The 21214-nt window shown below is 46.4% G+C and overlaps 1 protein-coding gene across 1 annotated transcript in view; it reads left to right on the forward strand.

Moving 5' to 3' along the window:
- The first annotated feature begins 5896 nt into the window (after positions 1-5896).
- The window catches only part of LOC115122683 (synaptic vesicle glycoprotein 2B-like), a 47354-nt gene continuing 32036 nt past the window's right edge, over positions 5897-21214 (forward strand). Inside the window, exon 1 of the mRNA XM_065012512.1 lies at positions 5897-6035. The gene's annotated coding sequence lies outside the window, so the exon portion shown is untranslated. The remainder of the gene's footprint in view (positions 6036-21214) is intronic.

Consider the following 21214-nt stretch of genomic DNA (forward strand, 5'->3'; position numbering starts at 1 on the left):
GTACCAGGTAATAACATGGCTATATACAGGAGTACCAGGTAATAACATGGTTATATACAGGAGTACCAGGTAATAACATGGCTATATACAGGTAGTACCAGGTAATAACATGGCTATATACAGGGAGTACCAGGTAATAACATGGTTATATACAGGGAGTACCAGGTAATAACATGGTTATATACAGGAAGTACCAGGTAATAACATGGTTATATACAGGGAGTACCAGGTAATAACATGGCTATATACAGGGAGTACCAGGTAATAACATGGTTATATACAGGGAGTACCAGGTAATAACATGGTTATATACAGGAAGTACCAGGTAATAACATGGCTATATCCAGGGAGTACCAGGTAATAACATGGCTATATACAGGAGTACCAGGTAATAACATGGTTATATACAGGAGTACCAGGTAATAACATGGCTATATACAGGAAGTACCAGGTAATAACATGGTTATATACAGGAGTACCAGGTAATAACATGGTTATATACAGGAGTACCAGGTAATAACATGGTTATATACAGGAGTACCAGGTAATAACATGGTTATATACAGGAGTACCAGGTAATAACATGGTTATATACAGGAGTACCAGGTAATAACATGGTTATATACAGGAGTACCAGGTAATAACATGGTTATATACAGGAGTAGTACCAGGTAATAACATGGTTATATACAGGAAGTACCAGGTAATAACATGGCTATATACAGGGAGTACCAGGTAATAACATGGTTATATACAGGAGTACCAGGTAATAACATGGTTATATACAGGGAGTACCAGGTAATAACATGGTTATATACAGGAGTACCAGGTAATAACATGGCTATATACAGGAAGTACCAGGTAATAACATGGTTATATACAGGGAGTACCAGGTAATAACATGGTTATATACAGGAGTACCAGGTAATAACATGGTTATATACAGGAGTACCAGGTAATAACATGGTTATATACAGGGAGTACCAGGTAATAACATGGTTATATACAGGAGTACCAGGTAATAACATGGTTATATACAGGAAGTACCAGGTAATAACATGGTTATATAGAGGAAGTACCAGGTAATAACATGGTTATATACAGGAGTACCAGGTAATAACATGGTATATACAGGAAGTACCAGGTTATATACATGGTTATATACAGGAAGTACCAGGTAATAACATGGTTATATACAGGAGTACCAGGTAATAACATGGTTATATACAGGGAGTACCAGGTAATAACATGGCTATATACAGGGAGTACCAGGTAATAACATGGTTATATACAGGAAGTACCAGGTAATAACATGGTTATATACAGGAGTACCAGGTAATAACATGGTTATATACAGGAAGTACCAGGTAATAACATGGTTATATACAGGAAGTACCAGGTAATAACATGGTTATATACAGGGAGTACCAGGTAATAACATGGTTATATACAGGGAGTACCAGGTAATAACATGGTTATATACAGGGAGTACCAGGTAATAACATGGTTATATACAGGAAGTACCAGGTAATAACATGGTTATATACAGGAGTACCAGGTAATAACATGGTTATATACAGGAGTACCAGGTAATAACATGGCTATATACAGGGAGTACCAGGTAATAACATGGTTATATACAGGAAGTACCAGGTAATAACATGGTTATATACAGGGAGTACCAGGTAATAACATGGTTATATACAGGAGTACCAGGTAATAACATGGTTATATACAGGAGTACCAGGTAATAACATGGTTATATACAGGAAGTACCAGGTAATAACATGGTTATATACAGGAAGTACCAGGTAATAACATGGCTATATACAGGGAGTACCAGGTAATAACATGGATATATACAGGAAGTACCAGGTAATAACATGGTTATATACAGGGAGTACCAGGTAATAACATGGTTATATACAGGGAGTACCAGGTAATAACATGGTTATATACAGGGAGTACCAGGTAATAACATGGTTATATATAGGGAGTACCAGGTAATAACATGGTTATATACAGGGAGTACCAGGTAATAACATGGTTATATACAGGGAGTATAGCCATTAACGGCTGTGTGTTGAGTTATTTTGAGGGGACAGCTCATTTACACTGTTATACAAGCTGTACACTCACTACTTTACGTTGTAGCAAAGTGTCATTTCTTCAGTGTTGTCACATATACTCAAATATTTACAAAAATGTGAGGGGTGTACTCACTTTTGTGATATACTGTATCTACCTCCATCACTCCAGTACCCCTGTCTCCTTCCCCCTATACATAGCTACCTCCATCACTCCAGTGTCCCTGTCTCCTTCCCCCTATACATATCTACCTCCATCACTCCAGTACCCCTGTCTCCTTCCCTCTATACATATCTACCTCCATCACTCCAGTATCCCTGTCTCCTTCCCCCTATACATATCTACCTCCATCACTCCAGTATCCCTGTCTCCTTCCCCCATACATATCTACCTCCATCACTCCAGTACCCCTGTCTCCTTCCCTCTATACATATCTACCTCCATCACTCCAGTATCCCTGTCACCTATATATATCTACCTCCATCACTCCAGTATCCCTGTCCCCTTCCCTCTATACATATCTACCTCCATCACTCCAGTACCCCTGTCTCCTTCCCTCTATACATATCTACCTCCATCACTCCAGTACCCCTGTCTCCTTCCCCCTATACATATCTACCTCCATCACTCCAGTATCCCTGTCACCTATATATATCTACCTCCATTACTCCAGTATCCCTGTCCCCTTCCCTCTATACATATCTACCTCCATCACTCCAGTATCCCTGTCTCCTTCCCCTATACATATCTACCTCCATCACTCCAGTATCCCTGTCTCCTTCCCCCTATACATATCTACCTCCATCACTCCAGTATCCCTGTCACCTATATATATCTCCATCAGTCCAGTATCCCTGTCCCTTCCCCCTATACATATCTACCTCCATCACTCCAGTATCCCTGTCCTCCTGTCCCCCCTATACATATCTACCTCCATCACTCCAGTATCCCTGTCACCTTCCCTCTATACATATCTACCTCCATCACTCCAGTATCCCTGTCCCCTTCCCCCTATACATATCTACCTCCATCACTCCAGTATCCCTGTCCCCTTCCCCTATACATATCTACCTCCATCACCCTCCCCTTCCCTCTAGTATCCCTGTCACTCCAGTCCCTTCCCCCCTATACATATCTACCTCCATCACTCCAGTATCCCTGTCTCCTTCCCCCTATACATATCTACCTCCATCACTCCAGTGGCCCTGTCCCCTTCCCCCTATACATATCTACCTCCATCACTCCAGTATCCCTGTCTCCTTCCCCCTATACATATCTACCTCCATCACTCCAGTATCCCTGTCTCCTTCCCCCTATACATATCTACCTCCATCACTCCAGTATCCCTGTCTCCTTCCCCCTATACATATCTACCTCCATCACTCCAGTATCCCTGTCCCCTTCCCTCTATACATATCTACCTCCATCACTCCAGTATCCCTGTCTCCTTCCCCCCTATACATATCTACCTCCATCACTCCAGTATCCCTGTCTCCTTCCCCTATACATATCTACCTCCATCACTCCAGTATCCCTGTCTCCTTCCCCCTCTATACATATCTACCTCCATCACTCCAGTATCCCTGTCTCCTTCCCCCTTACATATCTACCTCCATCACTCCAGTATCCCTGTCTATACATATCTACCTCCATCACTCCAGTATCCCTGTCTCCTTCCCCTATACATATCTACCTCCATCATCCAGTATCCCTGTCCATACATATCTACCTCCATCACTCCAGTATCCCTGTCTCCTTCCCCTATACATATCTACCTCCATCACTCCAGTATCCCTGTCCCCTTCCCCCTATACATATCTACCTCCATCACTCCAGTATCCCTGTCCCCTTCCCCCTATACATATCTACCTCCATCACTCCAGTATCCCTGTCTCCTTCCCCCTATACATATCTACCTCCATCACTCCAGTATCCCTGTCTCCTTCCCCCTATACATATCTACCTCCATCACTCCAGTATCCCTGTCTCCTTCCCCCTTACCCTCCATCACTCCAGTACCCTGTCTCCTTCCCCCTATCTACCTCCATCACTCCAGTATCCCTGTCTCCTTCCCCCTATACATATCTACCTCCATCACTCCAGTATCCCCTTCCCCTATACATATCTACCTCCATCACTCCAGTATCCCTGTCTCCTTCCCCCTATACATATCTACCTCCATCACTCCAGTATCCCTGTCTCCTTCCCCCTATACATATCTACCTCCATCACTCCAGTATCCCTGTCTCCTTCCCCCATATACATATCTACCTCCATCACTCCAGTATCCCTGTCTCCTTCCCCCTATACATATCTACCTCCATCACTCCAGTATCCCTGTCTCCTTCCCCCTACATATCTACCTCCATCACTCCAGTATCCCTGTCTCCTTCCCCCTATACATATCTACCTCCATCACTCCAGTGTCCCTGTCCCCTTCCCCCTATACATATCTACCTCCATCACTCCAGTATCCCTGTCTCCTTCCCCCTATACATATCTACCTCCATCACTCCAGTATCCCTGTCTCCTTCCCCTATACATATCTACCTCCATCACTCCAGTATCCCTGTCTCCTTCCCCCTATATCACTATATCTACCTCCATCACTCCAGTATCCCTGTCCCCTTCCCCTATACATATCTACCTCCATCACTCCAGTATCCCTGTCCCCTTCCCCCTATACATATCTACCTCCATCACTCCAGTATCCCTGTCTCCTTCCCCCTATACATATCTACCTCCATCACTCCAGTATCCCTGTCCCCTTCCCCCTATACATATCTACCTCCATCACTCCAGTATCCCTGTCTACCTTCCCCCTATATATATCTACCTCCATCACTACAGTATCCCTGTCTCCTTCCCCCTATATATATCCACCTCCATCACTCCAGTACCCCTGTCCATTCCAGGATCCAGTTGCAGAGGCAGGTGTTCAGTCCCAGGGTCCTTAGCTTAGTGATGAGTTTTGAGGGCAACTATGGTGTTGAACGCTGAGCTGTAGTCAATGAACAGTATAGGTGTTCCTCTTGCCCAGGTATTAGAGACCAGTGTGGAGAGCAGTAGAGACTGATCCATCTGTGGATCTGTTGGGGCGGTAGGAGAACTGGAGTGGGTCCACAGTGTCTGGGATGATGGTGTTGATGTGAACCATGACCAGCCTTTCAAAGCCCTTCACGGCTACAGATGTCAGTGCTACGGGGCGGTAGTCATAGAGACATGGTACCTTGGTGGTAATAGAGACAGGGACTATGGTGTTCTGCTTGAAACATGGAGATTTTACAGACTGGGTCATCGAGAGGTTGGAAATGTCAGTGAAGACATCTACTCGGTGTAAAGATGTCCCATAGGGGGACATACCAAGTCCCAATGCTGGAGGGGTGCTGGGATGGGGACTGACAGGCTGGAAGGGGTAGCAAACTCACAGTAGCCCCTGTTGTGTTGAGCTGTTGTGGTCTGTATTTGAGGAACTCTGGGGCCTGGTTCTTGAGGAACTCTGGGGCCTGGTTCTTGAGGAACTCTGGGGCCTGGTTCTTAAGCCAGACCACCTATAGAGCCCACCCCTCCGTCTGGCTACCCACCCACTCATACTGTAGCTATATATCCTGGCCGGACTGTACCATGTTGTTAAGCAGGGGGAGGGTGGAGGCCTGTGTGGGGAGGAGCCTGTAGCTGTATAACCTGTCTGGACTGTACCAAGTTGTTAGGCAGGGGGAGGGTGGAGGCCTGTGTGGGGAGGGATGGGGTGTGTGTGTGGGAGGGATGGGGTGCGTGGGGGGGGGGGGTTATGACGTTGGAGACTAATCCCCTGGTCTGTAAAACTGCCGGCTGATAGATAAACTGATATGTTGAATCTGCCTTTACAACTCTCTTTCCCTGGATATTGTATCTCAAATGTGGATAATTTTTTAATTGACTTTAATGCCAAGGGAATGCCAAGTCTGGTAAGAAAATATTTGGTTTATTTTTTTTGTGTGTGGGGGGGATCATTTATTGTAATGTGTTGTCCATTTCCTTTGAAAGTCAAATGAAATGACGTCCCATTTTACATGTTGAGTTGTTTTGCAGTGAAGAGGACAGGTACTGCTGGAATAACACCACTGATCGTTAAAACTAAAGAGTCCCATTTATTTCCCTTTTTGTTCTCCTTGCAGTGAAGAGGACAGGTATAACATCACTGATCGTTAAAACTAAAGAGTCCGTTTATTTCCCTTTTTGTTCTCCTTGCAGTGAAGAGGACAGGTATAACATCACTGATCGTTAAAACTAAAGAGTCCGTTTATTTCCCTTTTTGTTCTCCTTGCAGTGAAGAGGACAGGTACTGCTGGAATAACATCACTGATCGTTAAAACTAAAGAGTCCCATTTATTTCCCTTTTTGTTCTCCTTGCAGTGAAGAGGACAGGTACTGCCATCACTGATCGTTAAAACTAAAGAGTCCGTTTATTTCCCTTTTTGTTCTCCTTGCAGTGAAGAGGACAGGTACTGCTGGAATAACATCACTGATCGTTAAAACTAAAGAGTCCCATTTATTTCCCTTTTTGTTCTCCTTGCAGTGCTGTGTCTGTCGCAGGGGAGTCTAGGAGGAGAAATAAGGTCTTCTTCATATATATAAGAAATACTTTTTGGGGGGGAAGTGTGGTATAAAGTGATATTCTTTCCAATAGGAAAGGTAATACTGCATTACACTCCGTGGCCACATCAGGATGGGACGTCCCGTTCTGATATAACAGTTGGATATGAGCTCGATGAACTGTAAATACCTCGCTGATGTCCATGGTCATTTACATCAAAATAAAACAGAAGCTATGATGTCACAGCCATTCCAAAAGAGTCATCAGTCATTTGCATATTATCTCCTTAAGGAAAATAATGACTTAGTTGAGGAGGTACAAAGGGGACGTAGTGGATGATCTACCTGACAATGTTTTGTGTCCAGTATTAAACTACAGTACAGGGAAGTAGAAGGATTCCACCTTTGACCTCTCCGTGTCCAGTATGCACTACAGTACAGGGAAGTAGAAGGATTCCCCTTTGACCTCTCCATGTCCAGTATGAACTACAGTACAGGGAAGTAGAAGGATTCCCCTTTGACCTCTCCGTGTCCAGTATGCACTACAGTACAGGGAAGTAGAAGGATTCCACCTTTGACCTCTCCATGTCCAGTATTAAACTACAGTACAGGGAAGTAGAAGGATTCCACCTTTGACCTCTCCATGTCCAGTATTAAACTACAGTACAGGGAAGTAGAAGGATTCCACCTTTGACCTCTCCATGTCCAGTATGCACTACAGTACAGGGAAGTAGAAGGATTCCACCTTTGACCTCTCCATGTCCAGTATGCACTACAGTACAGGGAAGTAGAAGGATTCCACCTTTGACCTCTCCGTGTCCAGTATGCACTACAGTACAGGGAAGTAGAAGGATTCCACCTTTGACCTCTCCATGTCCAGTATGCACTACAGTACAGGGAAGTAGAAGGATTCCCCTTTGACCTCTCCATGTCCAGTATGCACTACAGTACAGGGAAGTAGAAGGATTCCCCTTTGACCTCTCCATGTCCAGTATGCACTACAGTACAGGGAAGTAGAAGGATTCCACCTTTGACCTCTCCGTGTCCAGTATGCACTACAGTACAGGGAAGTAGAAGGATTCCACCTTTGACCTCTCCGTGTCCAGTATGCACTACAGTACAGGGAAGTAGAAGGATTCCCCTTTGACCTCTCCGTGTCCAGTATGCACTACAGTACAGGGAAGTAGAAGGATTCCACCTTTGACCTCTCCGTGTCCAGTATGCACTACAGTACAGGGAAGTAGAAGGATTCCCCTTTGACCTCTCCGTGTCCAGTATGCACTACAGTACAGGGAAGTAGAAGGATTCCCCTTTGACCTCTCCGTGTCCAGTATGCACTACAGAAGTAGAAGGATTCCTCTCCATGTCCAGTATGCACTACAGTACAGGGAAGTAGAAGGATTCCACCTTTGACCTCTCCATGTCCAGTATGCACTACAGTACAGGGAAGTAGAAGGATTCCACCTTTGACCTCTCCATGTCCAGTATGCACTACAGTACAGGGAAGTAGAAGGATTCCACCTTTGACCTCTCCGTGTCCAGTATGAACTACAGTACAGGGAAGTAGAAGGATTCCCCTTTGACCTCTCCCAGTGTCCAGTATGAACTACAGTACAGGGAAGTAGAAGGATTCCACCTTTGACCTCTCCATGTCCAGGGATGAACTACAGTATGAACAGGGAAGTAGAAGGATTCCCCTTTGACCTCTCCGTGTCCAGTATGAACTACAGTACAGGGAAGTAGAAGGATTCCCCTTTGACCTCTCCGTGTCCAGTATGCACTACAGTACAGGGAAGTAGAAGGATTCCCCTTTGACCTCTCCGTGTCCAGTATGCACTACAGTACAGGGAAGTAGAAGGATTCCCCTTTGACCTCTCTGTGTCCAGTATGCACTACAGTACAGGGAAGTAGAAGGATTCCCCTTTGACCTCTCCATGTCCAGTATGAACTACAGTACAGGGAAGTAGAAGGATTCCCCTTTGACCTCTCCATGTCCAGTATGAACTACAGTACAGGGAAGTAGAAGGATTCCCCTTTGACCTCTCCGTGTCCAGTATGAACTACAGTACAGGGAAGTAGAAGGATTCCCCTTTGACCTCTCCACGCCATCAGGGACTTGTTGAGCTCAGCGTGAACTTCCTGTTTCAGTAGGACACTTCCTCCATTACTGCCAAACATGTCCACATTCTACCTGAACATTTAGAACTGCCACAGACCAACATGCCCTTCATATTGGCTCTGTGTCCTCAACTAACTGTCTCCTTCTGATGACATCACTACCCACTCCATGTGTGTTTTCAGCCATGCCACACTACATTACGTCTAATCATTATCAATACCAGGTCCATTTAGAGTTAAATGGCATTAGGTAGACTCTCAGAGGGTTGCTTTTTAAATGGGAAGACAGACTCTGTTGTAGGGTAACCTTTTAAATGGCAAAGACAGACTTAACGTTGTAGGGTAACCTTGCAGAGTTAAATGGCATTGAAGACAGACTCTAACGTTGTAGGGTAACCTTGTAGAGTTAAATGGCATTGAAGACAGACTCTAACGTTGTAGGGTAACCTTGCAGAGTGACATGGCATTGAAGACAGACTCTAACGTTGTAGGGTAACCATTGAAGACAGACTCTAACGTTGTAGGGTAACCATTGAAGACAGACTCTAACGTTGTAGGGTAACCTTGCAGAGTTAAATGGCATTGAAGACAGACTCTAACGTTGTAGGGTAACCTTGCAGAGTGAAATGAAGACAGACTCTAACGTTGTAGGGTAACCATTGAAGACAGACTCTAACGTTGTAGGGTAACCTTGAAGACAGACTCTAGAGTTAAATGGCATTGAAGACAGACTCTAACGTTGTAGGGTAACCTTGCAGGTTAAATGGCATTGAAGACAGACTCTAACGTTGTAGGGTAACCTTGAGAGTCTAAATGGCATTGAAGACAGACTCTAACGTTGTAGGGTAACCTTGTAGAGTTAAATGGCATTGAAGACAGACTCTAACGTTGTAGGGTAACCTTGATAGAGTTAAATGGCATTGAAGACAGACTCTAACGTTGTAGGGTAACCTTGTAGTTAAATGGCATTGAAGACAGACTCTAACGTTGTAGGGTAACCTTGTAGAGTTAAATGGCATTGAAGACAGACTCTAACGTTGTAGGGTAACCTTGTAGAGTTAAATGGCATTGAAGACAGACTCTAACGTTGTAGGGTAACCTTGCAGAGTTAAATGGCATTGAAGACAGACTCTAACGTTGTAGGGTAACCTTGTAGAGTGAAATGGCATTGAAGACAGACTCTAACGTTGTAGGGTAACCATTGAAGACAGACTCTAACGTTGTTAACCTTGTAGAGTAACATTGAAGACAGACTCTAACGTTGTATGGACCTGTCATGCTATCAGACAGGACACTGAAGGTGAAAACTAGAAGTTGAAGACAGAAACTCACCTTCACACGGACATGCTTTAACTCTTGACGTAACGTTTCCTGTCATTTGATGAAACAGAAAAGCAACAGGAAGTCCTCATCCTCTGTCCAGGAATGTAACTGTTGCTCCTCTCCATTTGAATGGGATCATCTAATCCCTGTAATGGAACACTGTGACAGGGAACCTGGGAACTGAATATTTCATTTCCTTGTAAAAACATATGAACCTGGTCAGGATAATTCAACATTCTGCAACACCCATCCTCGAACTGATAGACACACTAGCAGAGAAGCGGTTGATACAGACACCGGGGGAAGTCTAGAGGTGGATACAGGGGAAGTCTAGAGGTGGAAACAGGTCACAGGGGAAGTCTAGAGGTGGATACAGGGGAAGTCTAGAGGTGGAAACAGGACACAGGGGAAGTCTAGAGGTGGAAAAGTCTAGGACACAGGGGAAGTCTAGAGGTGGAAACAGGATACAGAAGTCTAGAGGTGGAAACAGGACACAGGGGAAGTCTAGAGGTGGAAACAGGACACAGGGGAAGTCTAGAGGTGGATACAGGACACAGGGAGTCTAGAGGTGGATACAGGACACAGGGGAAGTCTAGAGGTGGATACAGGACACAGGGGAAGTCTAGAGGTGGATACAGGGGAGTCTAGAGGTGGATACAGGACACAGGGGAAGTCTAGAGGTGGATACAGGGGGAGTCTAGAGGTGGATACAGGACACAGGGAAGTCTAGAGGTGGATACAGGACACAGGGGAAGTCTAGAGGTGGATACAGGGGAAGTATAGAGGTGGATACAGGACACAGGGGAAGTCTAGAGGTGGATACAGGACACAGGGGAAGTCTAGAGGTGGATACAGGGGAAGTCTAGAGGTGGATACAGGACACAGGGGAAGGGGAAAGTCTAGAGGTGGATACAGGGGAAGTCTAGAGGTGGATACAGGACACAGGGGAAGTCTAGAGGTGGATACAGGACACAGGGGAAGTCTAGAGGTGGATACAGGGGAAGTCTAGAGGTGGATACAGGGGGAGTCTAGACACAGGGAAGTCTAGAGGTGGATACAGGACACAGGGGAAGTCTAGAGGTGGATACAGGGGAAGTCTAGAGGTGGATACAGGACACAGGGGAAGTCTAGAGGTGGAAACAGGACACAGGGGAAGTCTAGAGGTGGATACAGGGAAGTCTAGAGGTGGATACAGGAAGTCTAGAGGTGGATACAGGGGGGGAGTCTAGAGGTGGAAACAGGAAACAGGGGGATACAGGACACAGGGAAGTCTAGAGGTGGAAAGGACACAGGGGAAGTCTAGAGGTGGATACAGGGGAAGTCTAGAGGTGGATACAGGACACAGGGGAAGTCTAGAGGTGGATACAGGGGAAGTCTAGAGGTGGATACAGGACACAGGGGAAGTCTAGAGGTGGAAACAGGACACAGGGGAAGTCTAGAGGTGGATACAGGACACAGGGGAAGTCTAGAGGTGGATACACAGGGGAAGTCTAGAGGTGGATACAGGACACAGGGGAAAACAGGGGAAGTCTAGAGGTGGATACAGGACACAGGGGAAGTCTAGAGGTGGATACAGGACACAGGGGGAGTCTAGAGGTGGACACAGGGGGAGTCTAGAGGTGGATACAGGACACAGGGGGAGTCTAGAGGTGGACACAGGGGAAGTCTAGAGGTGGATACAGGACACAGGGGAAGTCTAGAGGTGGAAACAGGACACAGGGGAAGTCTAGAGGTGGATACAGGACACAGGGGAAGTCTAGAGGTGGATACAGGACACCGGGGAAGTCTAGAGGTGGATACAGGCCACAGGGGAAGTCTAGAGGTGGATACAGGGGAAGTCTAGAGGTGGAAACAGGACACAGGGGAGTCTAGAGGTGGATACAGGACACAGGGGAAGTCTAGAGGTGGATACAGGACACAGGGGAAGTCTAGAGGTGGATACAGGACACAGGGGAAGTCTAGAGGTGGATACAGGACACAGGGGAAGTCTAGAGGTGGATACAGGACACAGGGGAAGTCTAGAGGTGGATACAGGGGGGAAGTCTAGAGGTGGATACAGGGGAAGTCTAGAGGTGGATACAGGACACAGGGGAAGTCTAGAGGTGGATACAGGAAGTCACAGGGGGGAAGTCTAGAGGTGGATACAGGACACAGGGGAAGTCTAGAGGTGGACACAGGGGAAGTCTAGAGGTGGATACAGGACACAGGGGAAGTCTAGAGGTGGATACAGGACACAGGGGAAGTCTAGAGGTGGATACAGGACACAGGGAAGTCTAGAGGTGGACACAGGGGAAGTCTAGAGGTGGATACAGGACACAGGGGAAGTCTAGAGGTGGAAACAGGGGAAGTCTAGAGGTGGAAACAGGGGAGTCTAGAGGTGGATACAGGACACAGGGGAAGTCTAGAGGTGGATACAGGACACAGGGGAAGTCTAGAGGTGGATACAGGGGGAAGTCTAGAGGTGGATACAGGATACAGGGAAGTCTAGAGGTGGACACAGGGGAAGTCTAGAGGTGGATACAGGACAGGGGAAGTCTAGAGGTGGATACAGGACACAGGGGAAGTCTAGAGGTGGATACAGGACACAGGGGAAGTCTAGAGGTGGATACAGGACACAGGGGAAGTCTAGAGGTGATACAGGACACAGGGGAAGTCTAGAGGTGGATACAGGGAAGTCTAGAGGTGGATACAGGGAAGTCTAGAGGTGGATACAGGACACAGGGGAAGTCTAGAGGTGGATACAGGACACAGGGGAAGTCTAGAGGTGGATACAGGACACAGGGGAAGTCTAGAGGTGGATACAGGACACAGGGGGAGTCTAGAGGTGGACACAGGGGAAGTCTAGAGGTGGATACAGGACACAGGGGGAGTCTAGAGGTGGACACAGGGGAAGTCTAGAGGTGGATACAGGACACAGGGGAAGTCTAGAGGTGGAAACAGGACACAGGGGAAGTCTAGAGGTGGATACAGGACACAGGGGAAGTCTAGAGGTGGATACAGGGGAAGTCTAGAGGTGGAAACAGGACACAGGGGAAGTCTAGAGGTGGATACAGGGGAAGTCTAGAGGTGGATACAGGACACAGGGGAAGTCTAGAGGTGGATACAGGACACAGGGGAAGTCTAGAGGTGGATACAGGACACAGGGGAAGTCTAGAGGTGGATACAGGACACAGGGGAAGTCTAGAGGTGGATACAGGACACAGGGGAAGTCTAGAGGTGGATACAGGGGAAGTCTAGAGGTGGATACAGGGGAAGTCTAGAGGTGGAACAGGGGGAAGTCTAGAGGTGGATACAGGACACAGAAGTCTAGAGGTGGATACAGGACAGGGGAAGTCTAGAGGTGGATACAGGACACAGGGGAAGTCTAGAGGTGGACACAGGGGGAGTCAGGATACAGGAGTCTAGCTAGGTGGATACAGGACACAGGGGAAGTCTAGAGGTGGACACAGGGGAAGTCTAGAGGTGGATACAGGACACAGGGGAAGTCTAGAGGTGGATACAGGACACAGGGGAAGTCTAGAGGTGGATACAGGACAGGGGAAGTCTAGAGGTGGATACAGGACACAGGGGAAGTCTAGAGGTGGACACAGGGGAAGTCTAGAGGTGGATACAGGACACAGGGGAAGTCTAGAGGTGGATACAGGACACAGGGGAAGTCTAGAGGTGGATACAGGGGAAGTCTAGAGGTGGACACAGGGACAGTCTAGGGTATATTGGTGGATACAGGGGGTCTAGAGGTGGATACAGGGGGACAGTGAAGGCAGAAACATTTCTGGAGTCTTAATCTGGATTAAGGATCAGGGGAATACAGAGGTGGATTGCTACAGGTGGAACTAGTCACACAGGAACTACTCTGGCAGGGGAAGTCTAGAGGTGGAAACTGTCTTCGTGAGAGACTAGGGAGTGACAGAGGTATCCTGTGAGGTAAAGAAACATGAAGGGTCTGAGAGACAGATACAGGACACAGGGAAGACAGAGGTGGACAGACAGACAGACAGACAGGACAGACAGGACAACTGACACTGGCTAGACACAGAGTAATGGACACCTTGGAAGTCTGGACTCAGTAATCTCTGTCAGTGTTACAGAACAGGAAGAAGTAGGTTCCTGGTTCAATCAGAGAACACACGTCAGTTATCCAGGACCACATTATCTCTGGTCATTGCTTCACATGACATCAAAATGGCGTGGACACAGGAATGAAGTATTCTAAATCAAATGTATTTATGGCCCTTCGTACATCAGCACAAAGTGGAAAACCCAGCCCAAACAGCAAGCAATCAGGTGTAATAGAAAGGCAAAGTCTAGAGGTGGATACAGGACACAGGGAAGTCTAGAGGTGGATACAGGGGAAGTCCCAAACAGAGGGCTAAACAACTCCCTACTGGACAAAACAGGAAGAAACTAGAGGGAACAGGACAGGGGAAGAGGTGGACCGGGTGGAATTAAACTAGAACATGGCCAAGATGTTCAAATGTTCATAAATGACCAGCATGTCCAATAATAGGCAGAACAGGACAGCACTGGGGAAGTCAGAGGTGGATGTCAGGTAGTCCTGGGACATGGTCCTAGGGCCCAGGCCAGTAAACAGCAGCATGGCCAGGTGGACTGGGGAGGAGTCATCACTGAGGGGTCCTAGGGCTCAGGTCCTCAGAGAGAGAAAGAAAGAGAGAAAGAGGTTAGAGGGAAGTAATGAGGTGGAAACAGGTCACAGGGGAAGTCTAGAGGTGGACAAACTACAGGACACAGGGCATAAATACTGGAGGCTGAGAGGTGGATACTGGTTACCACAGGAAAACTAATGGTAAACAGGACAACCAACCCATACTGGTTACCACAGGAAACTAATGGTACTAACCAACCCATACTGGTTACCACACAGGGGAACTAAACCCATACTGGTGGAAACAGGGGAAACCAACCCATACTGGTTACCACAGGACAACTAATGGTACTAACTAACCCATACTGGTTACCACAGGAAAACTAATGGTACACTGACAACCAACCCATACTGGTTACCACAGGAAAACTAAGGTGGACACTGGACACAAGGGAACCCATACTGGTTACCACAGGACAACTAATGGAATACTGGTTACTACAGGAAAACGGTGGACACAGGGGGACCACAGGAAACTAATCTAGAGGCGACAACTGGAAACACTAATGACACAGGGGAAACACTGTGACAACATACTGGTTACCACAGGACAACTAATGGTACTAACCAACCCATACTGGTTACCACAGGAAAACTAATGGTAAACAGGACACAACCAAGTCCACAGGAAAACTACTGGTGACAACCACCCACAGGAAAAGTAAAGTCTAGAGGAAAACTAATGGTACTAACCAACCCATACTGGTTACCACAGGAAAACTAATGGTATACAACCCCCATACTGGACACAGGAAAAATGGTAAACACTAGAGGTGGTTACCACACAGGTACTAACCAACCCATACTGGTTACCACAGGAAAACTAATGGAAACACTGTACACCAACCCATACTGGTTACCACAGGGAGGGTCTAATGGTAGATACAGGACAACCAACCCATACTGGTTACCACAGGACAAACTAATTACTGCAACCTTAATTACCACAGGAAAACTAATCCGTAAACACTGTGACAGGAACATACTGGTTACCACAGGAGGATTGGTACACGGTGTCAACCAACCCATACTGTTACCACAGGAACAACTAATGGTACTAACCAACCCATACTGGTTACCACAGGAAAACTAATGGTCACTGTGACAACCAACCCATACTGGTTACCACAGGAAACTAATGGTGACAGTCAACCAACCCATACTGAGCCATAGGAAAAGAAACATGCTGGGTACTGGTTACCACAGGACAATGGTACAGACAGACTGGTTACACAGGAAAACTAATGGTACTAACAACCCATACTGGTTACCACAGGAAAACTAATGGACACCTAATGGAGGAAAACCCAGACTCCTGTAACCTCAGGAAAACAGTGTTACAAACAGGAAGAACCCATACTGGTTACCTGGAAAACTAATGGTACTAACCAACACATACTGGTTACCCAGGAAAACTAATGGTAAACACTGTGACAACCAACCATACTGGTTACCACAGGAAAACAATGGTAATGGGTTACACAGACGAGAACCCATACTGGCTACCACAGGAAAAGCAATGGTAAACACTGTGAAATCAACCCAAACTGTTACCACAGGATAACTAATGGTACTAACCAACCCATACTGGTTACCAAAGGAAAACTGTAAACACTGTGACAACCAACCCATAAACCCAGCCTAAAACCCCATACTGGTTACCACAGGAAAACTAATGGTACTAATACTGGTCAGGTGTAACCAACCCATACTGGTTACCACAGGAAAACTAATGGACTAAAACCCATACTGGTTACCAAGGAAAACTAATGGGAAAAACCCATACTGACCACAGGAAAACTAGGCTAGCCAGTCCCATACTGGCTTACCACAGGAAAACTGGTAAACACTGTGACAACCAACCCATTATTACCACAGGAAACTAATGGTATGGCCAAGATGTGGTACAACCAACCCATACTGGTTACCACAGGAAAACTAATGGTAAACACTGTGAAATACTGGTTACCACAGTTCAACTAAAATGACCAGCATGGTCCAATAAAACTAATGGTACAGAACAGTGGTTAAACTGGAAAACAGCAAACACTGTGACAACAGGTGGACTGGGGACAACAATGGTAGTGACAACCAACCCATACTGGTAGTCCTACTGGGAAAACATGGTCACTGGGACAACCAACCCATACTGGTTACCACAGGAAACTGGTAAACAGCAGCACAACTAATGGTACCAGGTGGTTACCACAGGAAAACTAATGGTAGTCAACCAACCCATACTGGTTACCACAGGAGGCTAATGGTCCTAACCAACTCAGGTCCTCCGACAGGAAAACTAATGAGAACCCATACTGGTTACCACAGGAAAACTACTGGTAAACACTGTCAAACAACCCATACTGGTTACCACAGGACAACTAATGACACCCATACTGGTTACCACAGGAAAACTACAGTACTAACCAACCCATACTGGTTACCAGGAAAACTAATGGTAACAAACTGACCCAACCCATACTGGTTACCACAGGAAAACTACTGCAAACACTGCAACCAACCCATACTGGTTACCACAGGACAACTAATGGTACTAACCAACCCATACTGGTTACCACAGGAAAACTAATGGTACTAATGGTTACCAACACTGTGACAACCCCATACTGGTTACCACAGGAAAACTAATGGTACTAACCAACCCATACTGGTTACCACAGGAAAACTAATGGTAAACACTGTGACAACCAACCCATACTGGTTACCACAGGACAACTAATGGTACTAACCAACCCATACTGGTTACCACAGGACAACTAATGGTACTAACCAACCCATACTGGTTACCACAGGAAAACTAATGGTAAACTAAACCAACCCATACTGGTTAACAGGACAACTAATGGTACTAACCAACCCATACTGGTTACCACAGGACAACTAATGGTACTAACCAACCCATACTGGTTACCACAGGAAAACTAATGGTAGACACTGTGACAACCAACCCATACTGGTTACCACAGGAAAACTAATGGTAAACACTGTGACAACCAACCCATACTGGTTACCACAGGACAACTAATGGTACTAACCAACCCATACTGGTTACCACAGGAAAACTAATGGTAAACACTGTGACAACCAACCCATACTGGTTACCACAGGACAACTAATGGTACTAACCAACCCATAATGGTACACTGTGACAACCAACCCATACTGGTTACCACAGGAAAACTAATGGTACTAACCAACCCATACTGGTTACCACAGGAAAACTAATGGTACTAACCAACCCATACTGGTTACCACAGGAAAACTAATGGTAAACACTGTGACAAACAACCCATACTGGTTACCACAGGAAAACTAATGGTACTAACCAACCCATACTGGTTACCACAGGAAAACTAATGGTAAACACTGTGACAACCAACCCATACTGGTTACCACAGGAAAACTAATGGTACTAACCAACCCATACTGGTTACCACAGGAAAACCAACCCATACTGGTTACCACAGGAAAACTAATACTGGTTACCACAGGAAAACTAATGGTACTAACCAACCCATACTGGTTACCACAGGAAAACAGGAAAAACTAACCCATACTGGTTACCACAGGAAAACTAATGGTACTAACCAACCCATACTGGTTACCACAGGAAAACTAATGGTACTAACCAACCCATACTGGTTACCACAGGAAAACTAATGGTACTAACCAACCCATACTGGTTACCACAGGAAAACTAATGGTACTAACCAACCCATACTGGTTACCACAGGAAAACTAATGGTAAACACTGTGACAACCAACCCATACTGGTTACCACAGGAAAACTAATGGTACTAACCAACCCATACTGGTTACCACAGGAAAACTAATGGTACTAACCAACCCATACTGGTTACCACAGGAAAACTAATGGTACCACAGGAAAACTAATGGTACAACCAACCCATACTGGTTACCACAGGACAACTAATGGTACTAAACCCATACTGGTTACAGGACAACTAATGGTAAACCAACCCATACTGGTTACCACAGGACAACTAATGGTACAACCAACCCATACTGGTTACCACAGGAAAACTAATGGTAAACACTGTGACAACCAACCCATACTGGTTACCACAGGAAAACTAATGGTAAACACTGTGACAACCAACCCATACTGGTTACCACAGGAAAACTAATGGTAACACTGTGACAACCAACCCATACTGGTTACCACAGGAAAACTAATGGTACTAACCAACCCATACTGGTTACCACAGGAAAACTAATGGTACTAACCAACCCATACTGGTTACCACAGGAAAACTAATGGTACTAACCAACCCATACTGGTTACCACAGGAAAACTAATGGTACTAACCAACCCATACTGGTTACCACAGGAAAACTAATGGTAAACACTGTGACAACCAACCCATACTGGTTACCACAGGAAAACTAACCAACCCATACTGGTTACCACAGTAATGAAACACTGTGACAACAACCCATACTGGTTACCACAGGAAAACTAATGGTAACACTGGTAGACACTGTGACAACTTACCCATACTGACCAACCAACCCCATACTGGTAATGGTACAGGACAACTAACCCATGGTTACCAACACTGTGACAACCAACCCATACTGGTTACCACAGGAAAAACAACTAACCCATACTGGTTACCACAGGAAAACTACTAACCAACCCATACTGGTTACCACAGGAAAACTAATGGTAGACACTGTGACAACCAACCCATACTGGTTACCACAGGACAACTAATGGTAGACACTGTGACAACTAACCCATACTGGTTACCACAGGTACACACTAATGGTACCACAGGAAAACTAACACTGTGACAACATACTGGGACAGGTCTTACCAACAGGTTACTCTGGTGTACAGGTTGGACAGGTCTGTCTGGTGTACAGTCTGGACAGGTCTGTCTGGTGTACAGTTTGGACAGGTCTGGCTGGTGTACAGTTTGGACAGGTCTGTCTGGTGTACAGTTTGGACAGGTCTGTCTGGTGTACAGTTTGGGCAGGTCTGTCTGGTGTACAGTTTGGACATGTCTGTCTGGTGTCTGATGTTCAGTTTGGACAGGTCTGTCTGGTGTCTGATGTTCAGTTTGGACAGGTCTGTCTGGTGTACACGTTGGACAGGTCTGTCTGGTGTACAGTTTGGACAGGTCTGTCTGGTGTCTGGTGTACAATTTGGACAGGTCTGTCTGGTGTACAGTTTGGACAGGTCTGTCTGGTGTCCGATGTTCAGGTTGGACAGGTCTGTCTGGTGTCTGGTGTACAGGTTGGACAGGTCTGTCTGGTGTCTGGTGTACAGGTTGGACAGGTCTGTCTGGTGTCTGATGTACAGGTTGGACAGGTCTGTCTGGTGTCTGGTGTACAGGTTGGACAGGTCTGTCTGGTGTCTGGTGTACAGGTTGGACAGGTCTGTCTGGTGTCTGGTGTACAGGTTGGACAGGTCTGTCTGGTGTCTGGTGTACAGGTTGGACAGGTCTGTCTGGTGTCTGGTGTACAGTTTGGACAGGTCTGTCTGGTGTCTGGTGTACAGTTTGGACAGGTCTGTCTGGTGTCTGGTGTACAGTTTGGACAGGTCTGTCTGGTGTCTGGTGTACAGTTTGGACAGGTCTGTCTGGTGTCTGGTGTACAGTTTGGACAGGTCTGTCTGGTGTCTGGTGTACAGTTTGGACAGGTCTGTCTGGTGTCTGGTGTACAGTTTGGACAGGTCTGTCTGGTGTCTGGTGTACAGTTTGGACAGGTCTGTCTGGTGTACAGTTTGGACAGGTCTGTCTGGTGTCTGGTGTACAGTTTGGACAGGTCTGTCTGGTGTCTGGTGTACAGTTTGGACAGGTCTGTCTGGTGTCTGGTGTACAGTTTGGACAGGTCTGTCTGGTGTCTGGTGTACAGTTTGGACAGGTCTGTCTGGTGTCTGGTGTACAGTTTGGACAGGTCTGTCTGGTGTACAGTTTGGACAGGTGTGTCTGGTGTACAGTTTGGACAGGTCTGTCTGGTGTCTGGTGTACAGTTTGGACAGGTCTGTCTGGTGTACAGTTTGGACAGGTCTGTCTGGTGTCTGGTGTACAGTTTGGACAGGTCTGTCTGGTGTACAGTTTAGACAGGTCTGTCTGGTGTCTGGTGTACAGTTTGGACAGGTCTGTCTGGTGTACAGTTTGGACAGGTCTGTCTGGTGTCTGGTGTACAGTTTGGACAGGTCTGTCTGGTGTACAGGTTGGACAGGTCTGTCTGGTGTCTGATGTACAGGTTGGACAGGTCTGTCTGGTGTCTGGTGTACAGGTTGGACAGGTCTGTCTGGTGTCTGATGTACAGGTTGGACAGGTCTGTCTGGTGTCTGATGTACAGGTTGGACAGGTCTGTCTGGTGTCTGGTGTACAGGTTGGACAGGTCTGTCTGGTGTCTGATGTACAGGTTGGACAGGTCTGTCTGGTGTACAGG

The sequence above is a fragment of the Oncorhynchus nerka genome, linkage group LG27, assembly GCF_034236695.1.
Source record: "Oncorhynchus nerka isolate Pitt River linkage group LG27, Oner_Uvic_2.0, whole genome shotgun sequence".
Lineage (NCBI taxonomy): Eukaryota > Metazoa > Chordata > Actinopteri > Salmoniformes > Salmonidae > Oncorhynchus > Oncorhynchus nerka.